The sequence below is a fragment of the Capricornis sumatraensis genome, chromosome 20 (genome assembly GCF_032405125.1).
Source record: "Capricornis sumatraensis isolate serow.1 chromosome 20, serow.2, whole genome shotgun sequence".
NCBI classification, from domain to species: Eukaryota; Metazoa; Chordata; class Mammalia; order Artiodactyla; family Bovidae; genus Capricornis; species Capricornis sumatraensis.
Window position 1 is genome coordinate 53,051,745 of NC_091088.1, and position 24,475 is coordinate 53,076,219.

At 38.4% G+C, this 24,475-nt stretch overlaps 1 protein-coding gene and 2 pseudogenes across 1 annotated transcript in view; all 3 read left to right on the forward strand.

Annotated features, from left to right (window-relative positions):
- LOC138096792 (zinc finger protein 607-like) overlaps window positions 1-24,475 on the forward strand; it is a 58,819-nt gene that overhangs the window by 22,584 nt on the left and 11,760 nt on the right.
- Window positions 225-1,068, forward strand: LOC138096271 (nucleophosmin pseudogene; annotated as a pseudogene).
- LOC138096273 (superkiller complex protein 8-like) lies at window positions 17,801-18,717 on the forward strand (annotated as a pseudogene).

Sequence of the window (24,475 nt, forward strand, 5' to 3'; positions counted from 1 at the left end):
ACAGCACTGAAAGGTCACAGCAGATTATTATGCAAGAAAAACAAAGGCATCCAAATTGGAGAGGAAAAAGTAAAACGATCTCTGTTAATAGGTGACATGATATTATATGTAGAAAACCCTTGCTTTTTCCCTGGTGTGATTCCGTCCTGCGCGGCTGCTGGTTTGAATAGTAGTCGTTTAATTCCGTCCAGCTTCTCTCCCACATAAGTGCATGCCGCCAACCCATGGAGGATTCAGTGGACATGGACATGAGCCCCTTGAGGCCCCAGAACTATCTTTTCGGTTGTGAACTAAAGGCTGACAGAGATTATCACTTCAAGGTGGATAATGATGAAAATGAGCACCAGTTATCTTTAAGAACGGTCAGTTTAGGGGCTGGAGCAAAGGATGAGTTACACATTGTTGAAGCAGAGGCGATGAATTATGAAGGCAGTCCAATTAAAGTAACACTGGCAACTTTGAAAATGTCCGTACAGCCAACGGTTTCTCTTGGGGGCTTTGAAATTACACCACCTGTGGTCTTACGGTTGAAGTGTGGTTCAGGGCCTGTGCATATCAGTGGACAGCACTTAGTAGCTGTGGAGGAAGATGCAGAGTCAGAAGAAGAGGAGGAGGAGGAGGTGAAACTCCTAAGTATATCTGGAAAGCGTTCTGCCCCTGGAAGTGGTAGCAAGGTTCCCCAGAAAAAAGTAAAGCTTGCTCCTGATGAAGATGAAGAAAATGATGACGATTTTGATGAGGAAGTTGAAGAAAAAGTTCCAGTAAAGAAATCTGTACGAGATACTCCAGCCAAAAATGCACAAAAATCAAACCAAATTGGAAAAGACTCAAAACCGTCAACACCAAGATCAAAAGGTCAAGAATCCTTCAAAAAACAGGAAAAAACACCTAAAACACCAAAAGGACCTAGCTCTGTAGAAGACATTAAAGCAAAAATGCAAGCAAGTATAGAAAAGTGGTTCCCTTCCCAAAGTAGAAGCCAAGTTTATCAATTATGTGAAGAATTGTTTCCGGATGACTGACCAGGAGGCTATTCAAGATCTCTGGCAGTGGAGGAAGGCTCTTTAAGAAAATAGTTTAAACAGTTTCTTAAAAATTTTCCGTCTTATTTCATTTCTGTAACAGTTGATATCTGGCTGTCCTTTTTATAATGCAGAGTGAGAACTTTCCCTACCGTGTCTGATAAATGTTGTCCACGTTCCATTGTCAAGAATGTGTTGTCCAAAATGCCTGTTTGGTTTTTAAAGATGGAACTCCACCCTTTGCTTGGTTTTAAGTATGTATGGAATGTTATGATAGGAATAGTAGTAGTGGTGGTCAGACAGATGGGAATGGTGGGGAGACAAATAGACATGCGAAATAAACTCAGTATTTTAATAAAAAAAAAAAGAGAAAACCCTTAAGACTGCAAAAGAAATCTGTTAGATTTGGTAAATGAACTCAGCAAAGTTTCAGGATGCAAAGTCAACATGTAAAAATCAGTTGCATTTCTGTACATTAACAACAAAAGGAATTTCAAAAACAAGTCCATTTATAATAGCATCAGAAAGGATGAAATAGTGAAATTAACCAAGGAAGTAAAAGTACAATGAAAGCTACAAAATCAATTACAGAAGACATAAATAAATGAAGAAACATCCCATGTTCATAGATTAGAAGACAGTGTTATTAAAATGCCAGTGCTACCCAAAGCAATCTACAGATTCAAAGCAATCCCAATCAAAATCCCAATGATGCTTTTTGCAGAAATACAGAAACCCACCCTGAAATTCAAATGGAATCTCAAAAGGACCTCTAGTAGCCAAAATAATCTTGAACAAATCTAGAGGACTCACATTTCCTGATTTCAAAACTTACTATGAAACTAGTAATCAAAACAGGGCGGTATTTGCATAAAGACAGACATATCCACAAGTGGAATAGAATAGAGAGCCCATAAGTAAACCCTTACATATATAGTCAAGTGATTTTGACAAAGCTGCCAAGACCATTCAATGAGGAAAGTACCCTTTTTCAACAAATAGAGCTGGGAAAACTGGATGTCTACACTGAAAAGAATGAAGCTGGACCCTTACCTAATGTCATGTACAACAACTATTTCAAAATAGACTGAGGACCTAAACACAAGACTTAGAACCTTCGGAATGAAACAGGAAAAAGCCTTCATGACATTGGATTTGGCAGTGTTTTCTTGGATATGACATCAGAGACACAGCAAAAGAATTGGACTTGATGAAATTTTTTTTTAATTTGTATCAAAAGACAGTATCCATTCAAATAATATCATTGAAACTAATGGAGTATCATTTTCAATAGGTAATTTTTGGAAATTACTTTTCTATAACTATGTATCTTTTTCATTAGATGAGAATGTATAGATCATTGTCACCTGAAGGAAGAAAGAAAAAACAGACACTATCCACAGAGTAAAAAGGCAGTCCACAGAATGGGGGGGAGTATTTGCAAGTTTGATAAGCAGTTATATCCAGAATGTAGAGAAACTTCTAAAACTCAACAATTTTTTTAAAATGGGTAAAAAACTTAAATAGACATTTCTCCAAAGAAGATGGTGAATAAGCACATGAAAATATGCTTACCATCACTAATCATTAAGGAAATACAAATCAAAACTACTGTGAGGTGCCATCTGACATCTATTAAGATCACTACATTGGGGAAAAAAAGAAAAACAAAAAAAGAACAGTGTTGGAAAGGATATAGAGAAATTGGAACCTATCTGCACTACTGGTGGGAATGTAAAATGGTACAACCATTGTAGGAAACGTATGTAGTTTCCTCAGAAGGTTAAAAAGAGAAGTATGTAAGATCCAGCTGTGGGTATAATTGAGGTCAGGGTCTTTTAAGAGCTAGTTATATACTGTTCATACCAGCATTGTTCACATTAGCTCTAACATAGAGGAAATCCAAGAGTCTGTAAACTAAATGTGGTATATATATGCAATGGAATATTCCTCAGCCTTTTAAAAGAGGGAAATTCAGTAATATGCCAAACAAAGATGAACTCTGAGGATATTTTGGTGAATGAAGTAAATTGTCACAAAAGGCGCATATTGAATGATTCCACTTATGTGAAGTACTTGGTCAAAAATCATTGAACTTGTAATGGTGGTTGTCAGTGCCTGGGGAGAGTGGGGAATTATTGATTATGATTGGTAAGTATGAAGTTTTAGTGTTAAAAAATGAAGTTATAGGGTTCAATGGTAGTTATGACTACATATAATGTCTTTGAAATGTATATTTAAAAATGGTTAAGATGGTAAATTTATGATACATGTATTTTTTAAAAATACAACAACAGAAATTCACAGACTTGATAGCTTTAATTTATCTTCTTATGGTTCTGGAGACAAGATGTCATCAAGTTTGGTTTCTTCTGAGGCCAGCCTCTTTGGCTTGCAGATGACTGCCTTCTCACCGTGTCCTCATGTGGCCTTTTGTCTGTGTGTGCGCATCTCTGTGGTCTCTCTGTATGTCCTAATCTTGCTGTAGTGACATTAGTATTAATAAGAGTGGATTAGGGCCCACTCAAATAGCCTTATTTTAATTACTTCTTTTAAACCTTATCTCCAGATACAGTCACATTTTAAGGTCCTGAGGGTTAGGATTTCAATAGATCAGTTTTGGGGAGGCACATAACACTGGTTCATAACACTGGTCAAACTGATAAAACGAGGTCTCAGGCATACAAAAAACTTTTTAGGCAAGATATTCCAAGGGATATTCCAGTTATTCCCAGAAACTGCTCAAGATCAATCCCTTCTTAGAATGTGTAGGATTGGGGCAAACCAAGGCTGAGGTATTAACCCTTTACTACAAGCTATGTAAGCACTAACTCAAAGCTAATTAAGAAAATAAAGATAACTGGAGATAAAGAGGAATAAAAAGGTGAACTCATCAGAAACACGCAGCAATTTAAAATTTTGTGTAAACCGAATAACATAACTTTAAAATATATGAAGTAAAAATGACAACAAAAAAAAGAAATAGAAAAATTGGCAATTATAGTGGAGGACTTTAATGCACCTCTCTTAATGCACACATAGAGAATAAGTAGACAAAAGAGTCAGTGAATATCTGAGTAACATGATGAATGAATTTCACATATATAGAATACCATACCCAGTAATGACTGGATACACACCTATTTTCCCATGCATATGGAACAATATATAAAAGATGATCATAATTTTTGGTTGAGCCATAAGTTTCAATGCATTTTTAAAAATTGGGATTGTTCAGATCATGTCCTCAGAGTAGAAGGGATCCTATATATTAAAGAGTTTTCTCTAGGAAAAAAAATTTTTAATGTTGAAATATTGAAAACTTTCCCCCGAGACTTAAAGCAAGACAAGATATCCATGGTTGCCACTACTACTCAATATTGTATTGTAGAACTTAGCCATTGCAAAAGGCTAGTAGAAAAGACTTAAAGGTTGGAAAGGAAAAACTAAAATTTTATTATGTGTACATAGGGTATCTAAAAGGATTTTAGGTAGTTTAGAGGGAATGTATGAAATCAGAAAGGTTACTGGCTGTAATGTCAATATTTTTAAATTGTATCTATGTACCAACAACAAACACTTTAAAATGTTGTTTTTAATTGCAGTTTATACAGTATTAAAATAAAATACCTAGTAATAAATTAACAGAAGACATGCAAAACTTCTACACAGAAAATGATGAACTATATTGAGATGAAGTAATACTTAAAGAAATTAAAGAATATATACTTTGTAGATTGGGAAATTGTTGAAATAATTTCAGTTCTCTGTGATCTGAGTTGTATATTTATTGCATACTACTCCCCCCAAAATACCATCAGGCTCTGTGTGTGTATAATGGACAAGCTGATTCTAAAATATACTTCAGGTTGCAAAGGAGGAAGAATAACTAAGACAAATTTCAAGAACCAGGAGGAGGAAGAGGGGAGGGATAAGAGCAACAATAAAACTGGAGGACGAGTACTAGCAGGCATCAACTCTTACTATCCATTGTGGCCTTGGAATTTCCCCTGCGGCCTTGGTCAAGGATAGACAGATAGATCAGTGGAACTGTAAAGTACAGAAACAGGCTCACACATGTAAGACAGAGTTAACACTTTGTTATAAGTTGGGAAAAGAATCTTTCTTTTAAGTATTGCTGGGTGAATTGAATATATGTATGGAGAAAAACTGTGATGCCTACATTACCCTTTTCTCATAACCATACCCCCTCATTCATATGACTTGAAGGACTAAATCTGAGATAAACTTACATCTGGAGGGGAAAAAATAGATTATGATTGTAGGTAGTAAATTTTTTCTCAAGTAGTGATAAAGTTTTTTTTATATTGGTATATAGTTGATTTAGTAATTTCTTAAATAGAATATAAAAAATACAGTGCCACTGAGGGGAAAATTGATAATCTGATCACATTGAACTTAAGAACTTGTATTTGTCAAAAGGCACTATAAATAATACACAAGAGGGTGGCACACCCACAGAGTGGGGAAAGATACTCATAGTGCATATATCTGATGAAGACTTCCTATCCAGAATAAAGAGTTCCAAATCAATATGAAAATGAGGAAAAGGCATGAACTGTACTTCACAAAAGGTAGATCCAGGAGACCCCAAAACATGAAAAGGTGCTCACCCTCGAGTTATTTTGCCTTATTTTAGTTTATCCAACTACTCATAGTTCCATTAAATTTGAAGTTACACCAGGATGTTTTATTGGGTTCTGATTGATCATTTTTGGAAAGAATACTTGTTGCCAAAGTATTATTAGGTGACATTGTATACATTAGAAAGCATACAGTGTTGGATTTTTCCAGTGTTCAGCTCTGTTCAGTTGCTTAGTCATGTCCGACTTTTTGCAACCCCATGAATTGCAGCATGCCAAGCCTCCCTGTCCATCACCAACTCCCGGAGTTCACTCAAACTCACGTCCATCGAGTCGGTGATGCCATCCAGCCATCTTATCCTCTGTCGTCCCCTTCTCCTCCTGTCCCCAATCCCTCCCAGCATCAGAGTCTTTTCCAATGTGAACATTTTTTATGTTTTAAGAGAAAGCTGTCCTCCCCAAAAAAAGTTCATTTATTAAACCATTATGTTCATGCATGTGGATTTCTGTCTATAAAATGGGGATGTCCTTGAGTAGAGTCTAATTAAAACTGATGCTGGACTCATTTCTACATCCTTTTTCAGATCTTCTTTACAGAAATATTTCTCTCTCTGTTAGTCATGATGCACTCCAGATATCTGCTAAATTAGCCCATTACTCTCACTTTGTATCCAACATCATTAGAATAAAAAATGTAAGGTATAATTTACAGCATAAATTCCTTCCCTTCATCTCATCAGTTAGGTTTAATTTAATTATGATCTGATCATGGTAACTCTAATCAGAATTAACATCACTACATCAAATTTCCAGGTCATGTCTTGTTAGCAGCCCCTAATCCTTAATACATTTATTCCTGTTGAGAGGTTATCTTACTATATTATAAGACACTTTAAAAACTATGTCAATTTAGTCTATCACCACAAATACTTTAATTGCAGGATCTGGTATGCTGTAGGTAATATAGTAAAGGTTTGATTGTTTTGTCCCAAATTCTATTTCCAGCAGTCAAGTTAGGGAAATATCTATAGAAATATATGACATGAAAGGATATTCAACATATATTTTGGATAACTAAACATTAAAAACAAAATTCTAACAATAGGCAACAGATTAATTAATTTGGTTCTGCTATATAAAGATAAATATACTATTGTTAGTCATAATGATTTTAGTCTGCATTAATTGCTGAAGAATTAGTGAGTAGGTTTAAAATAAACATACATAATTTGGAGATGGTATCTTGTTGAAATTTAGATCATAGGGTGTCTTGTCAGATTTTTAAAATATGAAACAGTTCACAGTGTTTATGATATCTTAATGCCTTGTTTTTTCATTGATAAATGTAGAATATCACCTACTACTTATGAGTATTGTGAAAAAAGATACTCTATAAAATACCTAATAGTATTTTATCCCATTATATTAGTGTAAATTAGCTGGTTTTACTGATATGAAGATGTTACATGTCCTCAAATTAAATATAAAAGAGTCTTAATAGTACTGTTATTATACTATTAATAAAATTTGTTTCTCATGCTTGCTATTTCTTATAGAGCTAATAACATCCACCCCAATTTAGTAGTTAAGTGTGAGAGTGCATTTATTCTTATTAAAGAAATTTATTTTTAATCAGAAAAGAGTTTTGAAATACAAACCCAACCCACATTGCCTGAGATTGGCCTTGGCTCAATTAATAGAACCTGAAACTGTAAGAAAAAAAAGGGAAAAGAGGCCTTTTTAAACTCAAGTGAGTAAACTTATTCCAACTGTTATTTATAAGCTAATACGTTTTATATTGAAATACTTGATTCATGACTAGGTTTTAAAATGAAGCTATGAGATATCTGATTCTATCTTTATGGAAAAATTAATTTGTAAATGAGCTGTACTTATTCATTGGAAAAGACCCTCATGCTGGAAAAGATTGAAGGCAGGAGGAGAAGGGGATGACAGAGGATGGCATCACTGACTTGAAGGACTTGAGTTTGAGCAAGCTCCTGGAGTTGGTGATGGACAGGGAAGCCTGGCATGCTGCAGTCCATGGGCTTGCAAAGAGTCAGACACAACTGAGTGACTGAACTGAACTGAAAGCAAAGTAACTACTTACAATTCAAACATTTCTAAATACAACAGAAGCTAACCTAAAGTTGGCAATTTGATCTCTGGTTCCTCTGCCTTTTCTAAAACCAGCTTGAACATCTGGAAGTTCACAGTTCACGTATTGCTGAAGCCTGGCTTGGAGAATTTTGAGCATTACTTTACTAGCATGTGAGATGAGTGCAATTGTGCGGTAGTTTGAGCATTCTTTGGCATTGCCTTTCTTTGGGATTGGAATGAAAACTGACCTTTTCCAGTCCTGTGGCCACTGCTCAGTTTTCCAAATTTGCTGACATATTGAGTGCAGCACTTTCACAGCATCATCTTTCAGGATTTGAAATAGCTCAACTGGAATTCCATCACCTCCACTAGCTTTGTTTATAGTGATGCTTTCTAAGGCCCACTTGACTTCACATTCCAGGATGTCTGGCTCTAGATGAGTGATCACACCATCGTGATTATCTTGGTCATAAAGATCTTTTTTGTACAGTTCTTCTATGTGTTCTTGCCATCTCTTCTTAATATCTTCTGCTTCTGTTAGGTCCATACCATTTCTGTCCTTTATTGAGCCCATCTTTGCATGAAATGTTCCCTTGGTATCTCTAATTTTCTTGAGATCTCTAGTCTTTCCCATTCTGTTGTTTTCCTCTATTTCTTTGCATTGTGCCTGACCTGCCTCTTGAGAAACCTATATGCAGGTCAGGAAGCAACAGTTAGAAGTGGACATGGAACAACGACTGGTTCCAAATAGGAAAAGGAGTACGTCAAGGCTGTATATTGTCACCCTGCTTATTTAACTTTTATGCAGAGTACATCATGAGAAACGTTGGGCTGGAAGAAGCACAAGGTGGAATCAAGATTGCCAGGAGAAATATCAATAACCTCAGATATGCAGATGACACCACCCTTATGGCAGAAAGTGAAGAAGAACTAAAGAGCCTCTTGATGAACATGAAAGAGGAGAGCGAAAAAGTTGGCTTAAAGCTCAACATTCAGAAAACTAAGATCATGGCATCTGGTCCCATCACTTCATGGCAAAAAGATGGGGAAACAGTGGAAACAGTGTCAGACTTTATTTTTCTAGGCTCCAAAATCACCGCAGATGGTGATTGCAGCCATGAAATTAAAAGACGCTTACTCCTTGGAAGGAAAGTTATGACCAACCTAGAGAGCAGATTCAAAAGCAGAGACATTACTTGGCCAACAAAAGTCTGTCTAGTCAACGCTATGGTTTTTCCTGTGGTCATGTATGGATGTGAGAGTTGGACTGTGAAGAAAGCTGAGCACTGAAGAATTGATGCTTTTGAACTGTGGTGTTGGAGAAGACTCTTGAGAGTCCCTTGGACTGCAGGGAGATACAACCAGTCCATTCTAAAGATCAGTCCTGGGTGTTCATTGGAAGGAATGATTCTAAAGCTGAAGCTCCGGTACTTTGGCCATCTCATGCGAAGAGTTGACTCATTGGAAAAGACTCTGATGCTGGAAGGGATTGGGGGCAGGAGGAGAAGGGGACAACAGAGGATGAGATGGCTGGATGGCATCACGGACTCGATGGACGTGAGTCTGAGTGAACTCCGGGAGTTGGTGATGGATGGGGAGGCCTGGCGTGCTGCAATTCATGGGGTCACAAAGAGTGAGACACGACCGAGCGATTGAACTGAAATGAAATGAACCTAAAGTTTGAAAGGATCACATGACCCAGGACTAATTTTTTTTTTAATTTTATGAGTGAAAACATTTAAATTTGTTGGTTTAATTAATACAGACATGTCTTTAGAGTCATCAGTATGAAGTATAATACATTGAATGTATATTACTGAAAGTCAGTTAATTCATAATATGTCTCAATTTATCAGCAAGAAATATTAACTTAGGATGATAATATTTTTGTAACTAATAATAGAGATAAGTGCAATAGAAGATTTTAGGTGAACTCTTAAGAAATAATTATGTTTTGGTTTTTCCATATTTTGGGTAACTTAAAACTCTAGAAGATTTAATAGGCATACAGAAGGAGATGGTATGTGAGGTCTCAGCATGAGCTCTGCAATTCAGATTAGAGTAGAGAACTCAGCACACCCAGGGAAATGACATGCGTGTAACTACTTTAGTATATTTTTTGCTTCTTTGTGTTTTTCTGACATGAATCACTGTTTACCTTACTTCTCATTTAAAATTTTCCAGAAGATCCAATCCAACCTTTTCTGTTTGTTCTTTTTTTTGGGGGGTGGGGGTAGGGGACACTTTGCTGGCATACAGGATCCTAGTTCCCCAGACCAGGGATCCAACCCATGCATGCCACCCCCTCTCCCTTACCCGCACCCCCTACCCCGCCACTGCTGTAGGAGTGAGAAGTCTTAATCACTTGACCACCACCTGGGAAATCCCCAATCCAACTTTTTGATCAAAGAAAACTATAATTCTAATAGATGTGGACACATTCACAAGAAAATTGAGTTTCCCTTGCAGCTTTGAACCTTACTGAACTCTTTTTTGAGGTCTGGAGAAAGAGTTTTCCCCAGCAAACTGCCTAAAAATCTACAGTTCCACATTTCTGATTCTGGCTCCTTCAAAATAGGTAATAGGTTTTCAAAAATTATTTAGGAGTATCAGGAATTTCTGTGCTTGAGATGTGGTGCAAACTTGCATTGAGAAAATAACTTCAACTTAATGCTTCTATATCTGTCCTCTTGTTCATTTTTCTGCACTTAAGATAGAAAATGTTGTGAAACTTACCCAATATCCTCTTTTAGTCCTGGGTACTTTTTTCCAATTCCAGATATTACTGGGGCCCCTGAGTCTTAGATTATCTGGCTCTCAAGGAAGGAAGGAATAAATTAACTAACTGAATGTGATTTTGATGCGAGCTGGTTCTCCTGGTGTTTAACATGACATGATGATGTATGCCCCTTCTAGAAAAGAGAATTACTGTAGACAGCAATTCTTGAAGTCAGTGATCTTGAAAAGGACCCAAAGCTACTCTGTCTTGTCTACAATGAGAATACACTAAAAGGTAGTCTCACTTTCTCCAATAAGACCTGGAAACATGGCTTTGCTACTAAACAGTGTAACTTGTACCTGTTTTGATCTCAGAAGCTTCAGTTCTAAAATGGAAATACGAGGACTTCCCTGGTGGTTCAGTAGTTGAGAATCCACCTGCCAATGCAGAAACACGGGTTCAATCCCTGGTTGGGGAAGATACCACATGACACGGGGAAACTAAGTCCCTGCACCACAACTACTGAAGCCAGGGTGCCCTAGAACCCACTAGCGTCAAGAGAAGCCACCACAATGAGAAGCAGAAGCGCAGCAACTAGAGAAAACCTCGTGGGCAACAATGAAGGTGCGAAGCAATGAAGACCTAACACAGCCAAAAATGAACTAAATGATTAAAAACAAGATGGAAATATGCTAAGCATCTGTAACATTTTAGGTGTAACTGGAATTTTAGGAAAGATATGTACACCCGAACATGCATACACACACAAATACACAAACCTACAGCATGGGTAGATTATGAACCCAAGTTCGGGTCCTCACCTGTCAGGCACTCCATGACCTTGGACATCCCATCACTGACTCAACAGGGTGGACCCTCACACATAGTCTTGAGCCCTCGTAAAATATGATCTCTGAAGTCATCTCTTCAAAATTCTCCGGTGCCGTCTCGCGCCACCGGGGGTCGCCTCTTCGTAACCCTGGGAACCACTCGGCTTGGCCTCGGCCTCAGGTCGGACTGAGATCTGCGGGCAGAGATAAGCGGTGCGCACGCGCAGTCCGCTGGTCTCAGAATTCTCCGGGCAGGCTGGGAGCCGCGGCTTAGCTTTGGGACTTCCTAGGCCAGACCATAGCTCCCACAGTCGACGAGGTGTTTTCGACCTCAGGTATTTTTTCCGTGTCCCTGTTCGCGCTGCGCGCGAGTGGCGCCCTTCCAAGGAAGAATCCGGCATGGGTCGCCAGAAACGACTGTGCACAGGTAGCCCGAGCCTGAGGAAGGCGGTGAGTGGAGGTGAGTGGAATTTCGGGAGGCGCTCAAAGCGTGGGCGCTCCGAGCGCCGTCGTGGGAATCCCCCAGCCCCCTCGGTCCTGTGGGCACTTGAGCAGCGGGGAGGGTGGTTGCAGCCCTGAGAGAAAGTCTGGACGGCTGCGTGGTTGTGAGAGGCCTTGCTCCGTGCGAAGGGCCGCGGGGCAGTTCCGCGGCGGTGGGTGCCATTTCGAGACCCGACGAGGTGCCTGGTTATCCTTGCCTGACGGGGATCAAAGGTGCATGTCCTTTGTGTGAACGTGAATTGCGGTAGCCTCCTGGTGAATATCTCAGTGACCCATGGCTCTGAGAGCTCCCTGCTGCTTCCTCTCCTTTCAGCACCTACTTGGAGAAATCACTCCAAGTGGGAAACCAGATGCTAAGCCCTCGATGAAGGGTTTTGGTAAGATGGTACAGACTGGCTTTTATATGGGAATTTTTAATTAGGGATTGTCCCCGAGTCACGATTCTAGGAAGGAATGGATAGAGAGACGAGTATATTCAAAAGCAGAGACATTACTTTGCCGACTAACGTCCGTCTAGTCAAGGGTATGGTTTTTCCTGTGGTCATGTATGGATGTGAGAGTTGGACTGTGAAGAAGGCTGAGCGCCGAAGAATTGATGCTTTTGAACTGTGGTGTTGGAGAAGACTCTTGAGAGTCTCTTGGACAGGAAGGAGATCCAACCAGTGCGTTCTGAAGGAGATCAACCCTGGGATTTCTTTGGAAGGAATGATGCTAAAGCTGAAGCTCCAGTACTGTGGCCACCTCATGCGAAGAGTTGACTCATTGGAAAAGACTCTGATACTGGGAGGGATTGGGGGCAGGAGAAGGGGACGACCGAGGATGAGATGGCTGGATGGCATCACCGACTCGATGGACGTGAGTCTGAGTGAACTCCGGGAGTTGGTGATGGACAGGGAGGCCTGGCCTGCTGCGATTCATGGGATTGCAGAGTCGGACACGACTGAGCGACTGATCTGAACTGAACTGAAGAATGGGGTTCCTTCCTGGGAAAGTTGTTTCTGGGTTCATTGGTACATTTGAGGATGACAGTGTTTCTTGAGCTGTGAAGACATGAACCTACTGTGAGCACCCTCTTATTTCATTTTGGTTTTCTGTATGAGCTGGCAACCGATGGAGCCACAGAGGGTGTACTGTAATGAATAATAAATACTCAGCATGTGGTGACTCTGATTATTTCCCTGCAGATTTATGTAGCTAAGAAGCAAGAAAAATGTCAGGTTAATTATGACTTGTGTTTGCAAGTTAAGCGACTGAGCCAGAATTCAGTTGTCTAGTTCTTAACCAAAGTTCTTTTGATTGAATTTATGGGTATAGAGGGAACCATAACCCCCCCAAGTTTTATAGATAATCACTATATATATTTGTAATTTCCATTTTTCAAAGGTATACACAATTCAAAAGATTTAGACCTGGGTTTTTATCTAGAATAAAAATTTGTTATATCTTGGGACAGTTTTGTACAAAATTAGTGATCAAGATAATGAGAATGATTAAGAAACTCCCATGACATCCATGAGATGATATTATGTAGATAATAAAATTTCTGTTTATAAAAGTTAGTCGTGATAAGGAAAAATGGCCATGATCTAATGTTAAATCATCTTCATATGGGACTTTCTTGATAGTTCAGTGGCTAAGACTCCTAGCTCTCAATGTAGGAGCCCCCCAACCCCCTTTACATCCCTGGTTGGGAAACTAGATCCCACATGCTGCAATGAAGACCTGCTGAATACAAATAAATATTTTAAAAAATCATCTTCGTAGTTGTAGATAATGATACCCAAGAAAATTTAAAATTACATATGGCATTAATTTTTTAAAATAGGGGATAATCCTTGCCAAAGGATCCCCTTTCCTGCAACATTTAGATGGTTTATAGTCTTCAAAACAGCCCTCTTTTGTAGGTGGTATTCTTATCCCTTTTTTGCTGATGTTATAGGTAACATAGGCACTTAGAAATTTTTAACTCTCACAGCTTAAAGTTCGTTTTCAATTCCTGAAATTCCGACAACATAGCTTGTGTCTTAATTTCAACAGTATATTATATTATATATTATGCATGCCTTTTCTTCTTTTTTTAATCCATTATGCCAGTCTCTTTTAAGTGAACAGTTTAATCCATTTAAATTTGAAGTACTTACTGATTAGGAGGAACTGATGCCATTTTGCCATTTGTTTTCTGTTTGTCTTTTTTGTTCCTTGATCCCTCCATTCCTGCCTTATTTTTGTGTTTAATTGATTGTGCTGTCCTGTTTGATTATCATTTCTCATTTTTCTCTATTTTTTAGTTTTTTTCTTAATGGTTATCTTGAGGATTATAATGAGCATCTTAAATTTATGACAGCCTAGTTTGAATTAATACCAGCCTAACTTTAACAGTATACAACAAATCTGCTTTTTGTTTGTTTGGGGTTTTTTTGTTTGTTTGTTTGTTTGTTTTTTAGTACACTGTGGGTATAGCTCAGTGGTAGAGCATTTGACTGCATACTTTTGAAACCTGCCTTGGTCTTCACTGAATCAATATTGTTTTCCGTCATTTCATATGGATTAATTATTAAGGAAACCTTAAGAAAGGCAATGCCAAAGAATGCTCAAACTGCTGCACAATTGCAATCATCTCACATGCTAGTAAAGTTATGCTTAAAATTCTCCAAGCCAGGCTTCAGCAATACGTGAACCGTGAACTTCCAAATGTTCAAGCTGGTTTCAGAAAAGGCAGAAGAACCAGAGATCAAATTGCCACCTTTGGCTGGATCATCAAAAAAGCAAGAGACTTCCAGAAAAATATCTATTTCTGCTTTATTGACTATGCCAAAACCTTTGACTGTGTGGATCACAATAAACTGTGGACAATTCTGAAAGAGATGGGAATACTGGAGCACCTGACCTGCCTCTTGAGAAACCTATATGCAGGTCAGGAAGCAACAGTTAGAACTGGACATGAAACAACAGACTGGTTCCAAATAGGAAAAAGAGTACGTCAAGGCTGTATATTGTCGCCCTGCTTATTTAACTTCTATGCAGAGTACATCATGAGAAACGCTGGGCTGGATGAAGCACAAGCTGGAATCGAGATTGCCGGGAGAAATATCAATAACCTCAGATATGCAGATGACACCACCCTTATGGCAGAAAGTGAAGCGAAACTAAAAAGCCTCTTGATGAAAGTGAAAGAGGAGAGCGAAAAAGTTGGCTTAAAGCTCAACATTCAGAAAACGAAGATCATGGCATCTGGTCCCATCACTTCATGGCAACTAGATGGGGAAACAGTGGAAACAGTGGCTGACTTTATTTTTGGGGGCTCCAAAATCACTGCAGATGGTGATTGCAGCCATGAAATTAAAAGACGCTTACTCCTTGGAAAGAAAGTTATGACCAACCTAGAGAGCATATTAAAAAGCAGAGACATTACTTTGTCAACAAAGGTCTGTCTAGTCAAGGCTATGGTTTTTCCTGTGGTCATGTATGGATGTGAGAGTTGGACTGTGAAGAAAGCTGAGTGCCGAAGAATTGATGCTTTTGAACTGTGGTGTTGGAGAAGACTCTTGAGAGTCCCTTGAACTGCAAGGAGACCCAACCAGTCCATCCTAAAGGAGATCAGTCCTGGGTGTTCATTGAAAGGACTGATTTGGCCACCTGATGCGAAGAGCTGACTCATTGGAAAAGACCCTGATGCTGGGAAAGATTGAGGGCAGGAGGAGAAGGGGACGACAGAGGATAAAATGGTTGGATGACATCACCCACTCAATGGACATGGGTTTGGGTGGACTCTGGGAGTTGGTGATGGACAGGGAGGCCTGGCGTGGTGCAGTTCATGGGGTTGCAAAGAGTCGGACACGACTGAGTGACTGAACTGAACTGAATGTATCACTGTATTGCAAGCTGTCATATTTTTAACCTGTTGCCTGAGAGATAGTTATTTTTAATTTTTGCCTATTAAAAATTATTCTCTGATGAACATGCTTGTACACACGCTATTAAGTGTCTACAATATTCTAGACCTAGAAGTTGTAAGATTTGGGGTAATACAATCACTAGAAAGCCATAAAATGCTTATTATCTAAAATGAGGTAAAATCTGAGTAGGAGTAAGGTGGTGTGAAATGAGAGATGAAGGTGACCTACCTTGTGAATTCACAGGAATGTCTGTCTGTAGCAATAGATAGGACCTGAGCAGAATGCACAGATTCTGTGAAATATCAGTGATAATAAATGGATTTTTTTTGCTGTGACTTTTGTACTTTACAGTTTCCTTCTAATTTTGTTGGGCACAAAGTGAACCTAGTAGGATATCATAATTCAGCAGCTGTCTGGGAGATATGGCTTAGTTGACAGGTTTAGAAACCAGGTAAACCTTTCTGTTAAGAAAACCTGAAATAAAGCTATATTAAAATCATCATCATTTCATACAAGAGATTACACAACGATTGCTCTCTATTTTGTCTAGACAGAACTCCATCATACCTGAGAAGAAGTGGTAGAGTGAATGTAGATACTGGGATCCAAAGAAACAGACGAAAGATAAGCCGCTCAGTAAAACAATCTAAATTTAGATAACAAAGAATTTTCTTGAATATTCCTCCTTTTTGGACAACATCTTTCTGTTAACAATTTTTTAAAAAATAATTCACATTTATTTCAATTTGTTGTTTAGTCACTAAGTCGTTTTTGACTCTTTGTGACCCCATGGACTGCAGCATGCCAGGCTTTCCTGTCCTTCACTATCTCCCAGAGTTTGCTCAGACTCATGTCCATTGAGTCGGTGATGCCATCCAACCATCTCATCCTCTCTTGCCCCCTTCTCTTGCCCTCAGTCTTTCCCAGCATCCAAGTCTTTTCCAGTGAGTACGTTCTTCACATCACATGGCCAAAGTGGTAATTGTTAAAATAATCATTGAATAAAGTTTAAAAAGAAAAATCAAGATCAGAATTAAAAAATAAGCACTGCTTTTAGATGGTCACATAACCTTCCAGACTTTTATTATCTACTAATTTAAGTGGTCTGTTTCTCTGACTCTGCTTCTCTATGTTGCTTGATATATTCAGATATTGTTCAGAAATACTTATATTGGTCAATCTGATTGTTTTGCTGACAGTGTATCTGGAATATTTCCCATATCCTTAAATATTTTCCCAACTTCACATTTGGTATCTACTTTGATTTATAGCATAGTGATGGTTTGTCATATATTTAACTAGTAAGTCTTGCTAGACTCAAAGTCCTGAACACTGACTTTCTATCTTCAATGTCTTAACCTACTTCATATAATTATAAAGCCACAAAAGAGGTCCTTATTAGGATGGTAGTCTTGGAAGATGGGAATAGAAGGAAGAGGATCTGCTCTGAGCAAAACTGCATTGCCTACTCCTAGGTCTATATCTCCCTCACCAAAATGATACAGTGCCAGAAAACTTCCTGCTGACATATCTGGGTCTGGCAGAAAAGCCTCTGTTCTATGACTTTGTTCCTCCTAGACCCCTGGGATTTGGCAGAGGAAGTGGGTTTATCTAGAATCCTAATCTACCCAAATCATGTGTGATGGTAAATAGTTTGGAACCTGGAATGGAAGATTATAATGTTATTAACTTATGTTCTGTTGGGAACACCAAACTGATCTCAAGGTCTTTCTCTTCTACCAGCTCTGGCTTTCTGGACATGTGCTTTTCTGTTAGAGAAACCTTGAGGACTAACCCAGTCTTGCAGGTCTAAAACCATTGTTCATGTAAGTTGATGTTTCTCTCCTTCTTCGAATATGTGTATTTTTTTAGATCATTTGAGTATTTTCATTAATTTTTCTAAAGTTTACTACCCAAAGAGGTTCCTGAGATAACCTGCCTCCCAGCTTTTGTTCTAGTGAAATGCGATACATAATTACCCAGCATCCTCTCAATGTGCCTCAGTCTAAACTAACTAGTGTTGGTGTCGCTGTCACACAAAGCTGGGTGTCAGATGAGCTGCAGGGCAGTGCAGCCGGGCAGTAAGGTAAGCTGTCTGGCCTTTAACCCTTCCTCCTTGGTTAAGGAAATGACCAACCAGTACGGTGTTCTCTTCAGACAAGAGCACACCCATGATGATGCCATCTGATCAGTTGCCTGAGGGTCAAACAAAGAAGACTCTGAGACAGTGGTCACAGGATCCCTGGATGACCAAGTGAAGGTCTGGAAATGGCGTGATGAGAAGCTGGACCTACAGTGGAATCTGGAGAGCCATCAGCTGAGTGTGTTGTTTGTAGACTTCAGCCACACCCTACCTATTGCTGCATCCCATTCTCCTGATGCTCATATTCTTCTCTGGCAGTTGGAAAAGAGCAAATAAATAAAGTCTGTAGATGCAGGACCTGTGGATGCATGGACTTTGGCCTTTTCTCCCGATTCCCAGTATCTGGCCACAAGAACTCATGTGGGGAAAGTGAACGTTTTTGATGTGGAAAGTGGGAAAAAGGAGTGTTCTTTGGACACAAGAGGAAAATTCATTCTTAGTATTGCATATTGTCCTGATAGGAAGTTTCTGGCCAGTAGAGCCATAGGTGGAATCATCAGTACTTTTGATATCACAACTGGGAAACTTCTGCATATGCTAGAAGGTCATGATATGCCCATTCGCTCCTTGAGTTTTTCCCTGGAGTCACAGATCCTTGTAACTGCTTTGGATGATGGCTCCGTCAAGATCTGTGACCAACAACATGCCAGCTTGGCTGGCACATTGAGTGTCCATGCATCCTGGGTGCTGACCGTTGCATTTTGTCCTGGTGACACACACTTGGTTTCCAGTTGATCTGACAAAAGTGTGAAAGTTTGGGATGTTGGAATGAGGACTTGTGTTTATACCTTCTTTGATCATCAGGATAAAGTCTGGGGAGTAAAATACAATGGAAATGGCTCAAAAATTGTGTCTGTTAGAGAAACGACTAGGAAATTCACGTCTATGATTGTCTAATTTAAAGGTCAAAGTCTTCCAGACTGATGCTGCAAAGAGAATGTATAGATTGAGCATGACATCCCTTACCTTTCTGGCTTGTTTAAAAGAAATTGCATTTATTTTAGCAAAAACTCTTGTAGATACATATAAATCTCTTCATGTTTTATTGTAAATGCCATTCATACTTTAACATAAAGTGTTCTTAATGCAAAAAAAAACAAAACAAAACAAACTAGTGTTAATGTTATTACTAAGAAATTACCCAACATGTCTTACATGCCCATTCTTCTATCAAGGGCAGTGTTGACGGAGTGAAGGAGATAAGTCCGTTAAAGATTTGTTATATGAGTCAGGTCTGGATTTTGTTTGAGATGGAGACAAAATTTTGTTTGGTTGTATTTGACTGCTCAAGAGAAGACTTTGAAATTTTCTAGATGTAAGATTCCAGGTAGATAAGACAGAAATTTGGTATTGAGTGATTTAAATCTCAGTGAATAGTAGTATCTCATAGTTTATGTGAATTAGTGTATATACATGATTGAGATTTGCAAGCTTGGAGGTCATGGATCTTGGCAGGAAATCCCTGAAAGCTAAATATCAAGACTATTCTGTTGTTGAATGGAACATACTAAATTTGGGTGACATATTTCAACATCCTTCCTCAATATTCTTTAACTCTACCTATTAGTTATCTACTGTTGCATAACATATTACTCTGACACTTAGTAACTAAAAGCGGTAAACATTTATCTCATGATTTCACTGGTTCAGAAATCTGGACATGGCTTAGTTTGGCTCTAGATCTCTTTACACTAGTTCTCTTGCAAGGCTATTAAGTTGTTGGGTAGAGTTTCAGTCATCTCAAGGCCAATATTGGGTGTATCTTCTTCTGAGCTCACTCAGATGGTTCCAAGATCCAGTTTCTCATGGGAGGATTGGAGGCCACCCCTGGTTCAGCAAGTGAGACATCAAAAGAGGCAAACAACATAAAAGTCTTAGTCTGCAATCTGCCATCACAAATAACATTTCACCACTTTAATCATATTGTGTTTATTAAAAACAAGTCATTCAATTCAGCTCATACACATGTGAAGGAGAGTACATAAGGGCATAAATACCAGAAGATGATCATTGGTAACCTAAGTAATGACTCAGCACAAGCCAAGTGTTCAGTGATAGACGTTAGATGGCAGTAAAAAGAAAATGTATCATCATAAGTAGTAAGTGAATACAGAGTCATAGGATTGGAGAAGACCTTACAAATGCTGTGCCTCCTAAATGTTGTTCACTTAAATCTGATGTATGCATTAAATATAATGTCATGTGCCAAAAATTAGCTGGATTTCTTTTTTAAAAAAACTATAAGATCTGACATAGTGAAGCATTTAATAATTGAGGAAATTCTCAATTTTATATAAACTGTATTTTCTAAATTGGGGCTTTATACTGCATTAAAAAAAAAACTGATTAAATTTTCCCTTCTTTAAAAAGCAAACATTTTCCTTGACAACTCATGTTTACTGAGAATTTACGTGACAGATACCAATCAGGCATTATCCTCATGTTCACTATTTAATAACCAAATGTTACTATTTTATCTGTTGTTAAATGGTTCAGATCCTTAAGAACAAGCCAGGAAATTTTGGCTACTTCAGCAAGCTTCTTCAAAAATACCTACATATTCTGCTTCAGTCCCCTCATATATTATAGATTTTTAGCCTATGTACTTGCCATATTGCTCTCTTCCTACAGTACAATCCTTATCTTCTCTCCTTCTGTGTTCAAAATATTCCTTTCATTTCCCCATTAATACATAGGTTTGCTGTTTCAGACATCGACATTCAGGGATGTGGCCATATACTTCTCCCAGCAGGAGTGGGAATGTCTCAATCCTGTTCAGAAGAACTTGTACCGGGATGTGATGATGGAGAACTATGATAACTTGGTCTCACTGGGTATGTTTATCAGCCTCAAGTGATTTAGAATAATTTAGAATCTGCTCTTTAAGATACGTATTTTTTTCCACTGTAATTTTTAGGGCTGCCTTTAGGAAACTAGTTAACACTTTCTTGTTCTTTTTCACTAAGAAAGTGGTTTCAGCTTTGTCAGGCTGGAAATCACATCTGCATTAAATATCTTTATCCTCCCTCTCCTTCAGTTACATTCATACCTCCTCTGTTCTTCATTACAGTTGCCTCTCTTCCTTTATGAATAGGGTGTAGTTTAGAAGTCTTTGGCATTTGTTATATATCATTGTCAAAGAATCCAAATTTCCTATTTATTTATGCTCGGAATTTCTATAGATGTTCCATTTTATTATCTGATCCTCTTGCGGAGAGATCGTCTGGACACAGGGTGCTAAATTTCCCTACTTGCTCTAAATGAACCCCTACAATTTATATAGTAGTGGGTTAAATAAATGGAATTCATTGAAAACTGAAGAACATGCATTCTATTTTGGAGAAGTTTTTTCTGTTTTGTGGTTGAAAGTTATAATCAATGAACATTGCATTTTAAATGGATTTAATATCCTACAGACAGGTCTTCTTGTGTACTGTTTGTAAAACAACAATATCAATAATAGTGTTAATAGCTAACATTGTGCTAAGTATTTAATAGGCAAGGCTCTAAGCATTTTATATACATACATATATCAACTTGTTTTTTCCTCCTTATTATTCCCATTTTATAAGTGAGTACTGAGGCACAATGGGTTTAAGTGACTTTCCCAAGGTCAGACGCAACTGGAAGGTGCAAAAGCAGGAAGTGAACTAAGTTTCCAGGATCTGTATTTTCAACTAAGGTATTAATACATGCGTTCAATAAAAAGAGGATATGTGAGTCTATATGTATGTATTCATATATCTTAAACTGACCCTTCCTGATTTCTTGTATTTCATTCCCTTGCCGTCTCTTCTAGAAAATCTTATTCAATGTTATTTTGGCCTTTTAACTGAGTGATGTTTTCTTCTACATCATGTGCCATTTTTTTCTTTGTAAGCAGGACATTCCATTTCTAAGCCAGATGTGATTACATTATTGAAACAAGGAAAAGAGCCATGGATGGTTGTGAGAGAAGAAACAAGAAGATGATGTACAGGTCAGTATGAGCAAGTCAAATTATGGGACCACATCCATGTAAGTAAAAGCCCGGTTGTCAAGGAGACACACACTTGAAATATTGGCTTGGAAAGCTTCATTCACGTTGGAGAAAATACCTTTGATCTAAAGTGGAAATAAATGCTCCGCATGAACTACCCAGTGAATTTTATCTTTACTTCATTAAACACTCCCTTTGTTATTCTTCTTATATTTTCCTCCCATTTCAGTGATGGGCACTGTCCTTCTTCTTCATGCACTTCTTATTTATTTATTTATTTGGCTGCACCAGGTGTTAGTTCTGGCATGAAGGATCTTTTTTTTAGTTGCAGCATGTGGAATCTTTAGTTGAGACATGTGAACTCTTATGCATGTGGAGTCCAGTTCCCTGACCAGGGATTGAACCTGGGTCCCTTGCGTTGAGAGCATGGAGTCTTGGCCACTGGACCAGCAGGGAAGTCCCCTTATGCACTTTGTAATATGTATTTTGGACTCAAATGTTTTCTAGAACCTCCGGGGCACTTAGATTTGTAATATGGCTTCATTAACTAAAAATATATTTATTACTATATCTGGTTAATAAATGGAGTTTGTATTATATTAGGGAAGACAAATAGTAGATAAATAGCAAATAAGTAGATAAATAACATCACATAGTGAAACATAGTTTGAAGGAGACTACCAAGGATAAGACAAATTTAGATAATGAGGTAAGATGGTCAGGAACCCTTTTCTGAGAAAGTGATATTTGAGCTGAAACACGGAGGGTAAGGGCCTGAGGCATTTGAGTACATGAGGAAGTCCATTACAAGAAGAATAAACAACACGTACGAAGGCCTGAAGATGCACATGAATGTTGTATGTTAAGGAGTATGTGGCAGATCGGAATAGAGTTATTGAGGGTTAACTAACAAAACATGAAGTCAATATATTATGGCAGTTCAGGTAACTTAAGGTGTTATTAAGAAGAATTATAATTGTTTTCTAAGATTATTTAAGAGCCATGATCTGATTAAATTTTTAATATATATTTTAATACATTATTTCAAAAACCTTATTATTAATGAGACTTAGAAGTCTAGATAAAATAAATATAAATTTATTTGTTTATTTACTTTCTCATATACTTTTTACATATTTGAAATTTTTTATTAAAAATTTTTGTCCTAATATTAATATATTGGAGTTTTTCTTATTTCTTTCTAGGTTAATATTCTGAAATTATTTTTTCTTTTATCTCTACTATGTTGCTGAGCTCTATCACTTCATTTCTGAGTTTTTCTAATTCTGATTTATGTTGTTCTTTCAGCTCTTATAGCATATCAGAAAATTCAGAACACTTAATACTGTTAAGATGGCAACACTATCCCAAATTCTGTTGCTCAGTTGCTTAGTTGTGTCTGACTCTTTGTGACCGTATGGACTGTAGCCTGCCAGGCTTCTCTGTCCATGGGATTCTCCAGGCAAGAATACTGGAGTAGGTTGCCATTTCCTTCTCCAGGGGAACTTCCTGACCCAGGGACTGAACCAGCGTCTCTTGCATTGGCAGGCAGATTCTTTACCACTGAGACACCAGGGAAGACTCTTTAAACCATAATTTTAAAATTCTTTTTCAGGAACTTCATATATCTGCTTTTCTTTAGAGTTGGTTTCTGGCACTTTGTATTGATCCTTTGATTTCTCTATTTCTCTGTATCCCTTGTGATTTTTCACTGAGACTTTGGCTTTGTGGAAACAGCCACTTCTTGCAGTCTTTAGAGACTGCCTTACTACCTTCACCAGTAAGCCCAACCAGGGGTCCTGGAACCTATCAACCACCTTTTCTTGGGAAGCATCTTTGGGGTTGTGTGTATGCTTTTATTTTAGTATAAATGGCTGCTTTTGACATCTTAATTTCCTGTTTCTTCTGAGGACCTTTTAGTTTCTCTTGTATTCCTCTACGCTTAATCTTTTGCTTCTCCTGTTGCCTGCCCGCGGAAATGCATATTCTTTGCCACCCTAACATGCTGCAATACTCAACTGTGTTTTCAGTGGCCTCCAATGTGATGTACAAACTATGCCACCATTCCCATTGGCAAACCAAGCCAGATAAGACAAAAACCAGTCCCTTGGGCAGCCCCCAGGGAAGTCAGAATGTTGGACACAAGTTCCACGTTTTTCCTGTTTTGAGGAAGGAGCCAGAAATTAGGGGTAGGTGGGCTTCCTAGGTGGCTCAGTTGAAAAAGCATCCACCTGCTAGTGCAGAAGATGCAACAGACTCAGGTTCGATCCCTGGGTCGGGAAGATTCCCTGAAGGAGGAAATGGCAGCCCACTCCAGTATTCTTGCCTGGGAAATCCCATGGACAGAGGAGCCTGGTGGGTTGCCATTCCTAGGGTCACAAAAAGTAGGACACGACTGAACAACTGAGCATGGCACATATTCTTCCCATCACACCTCGTTATACTGGGTGGCAAGAGGGACTCGGGCAAACAAACTGTAAACAAGCAAATTTCTTGGCTGTCTTTTCTTTTGTTTATGTATTTATCTGAGTGCTAGAGCCCCTTAACTAGTTTTTAGAGTAAAGATATTTTGGTATATGTAATCCTGTTGATTCAGTATCTCTTGGGGAGAACAAGGGGCTGTATCTTTATAGTTCTCGCTTCCTAATGTCCTGTCTTTCTTTGTTTTAGGTCTTCTGTTT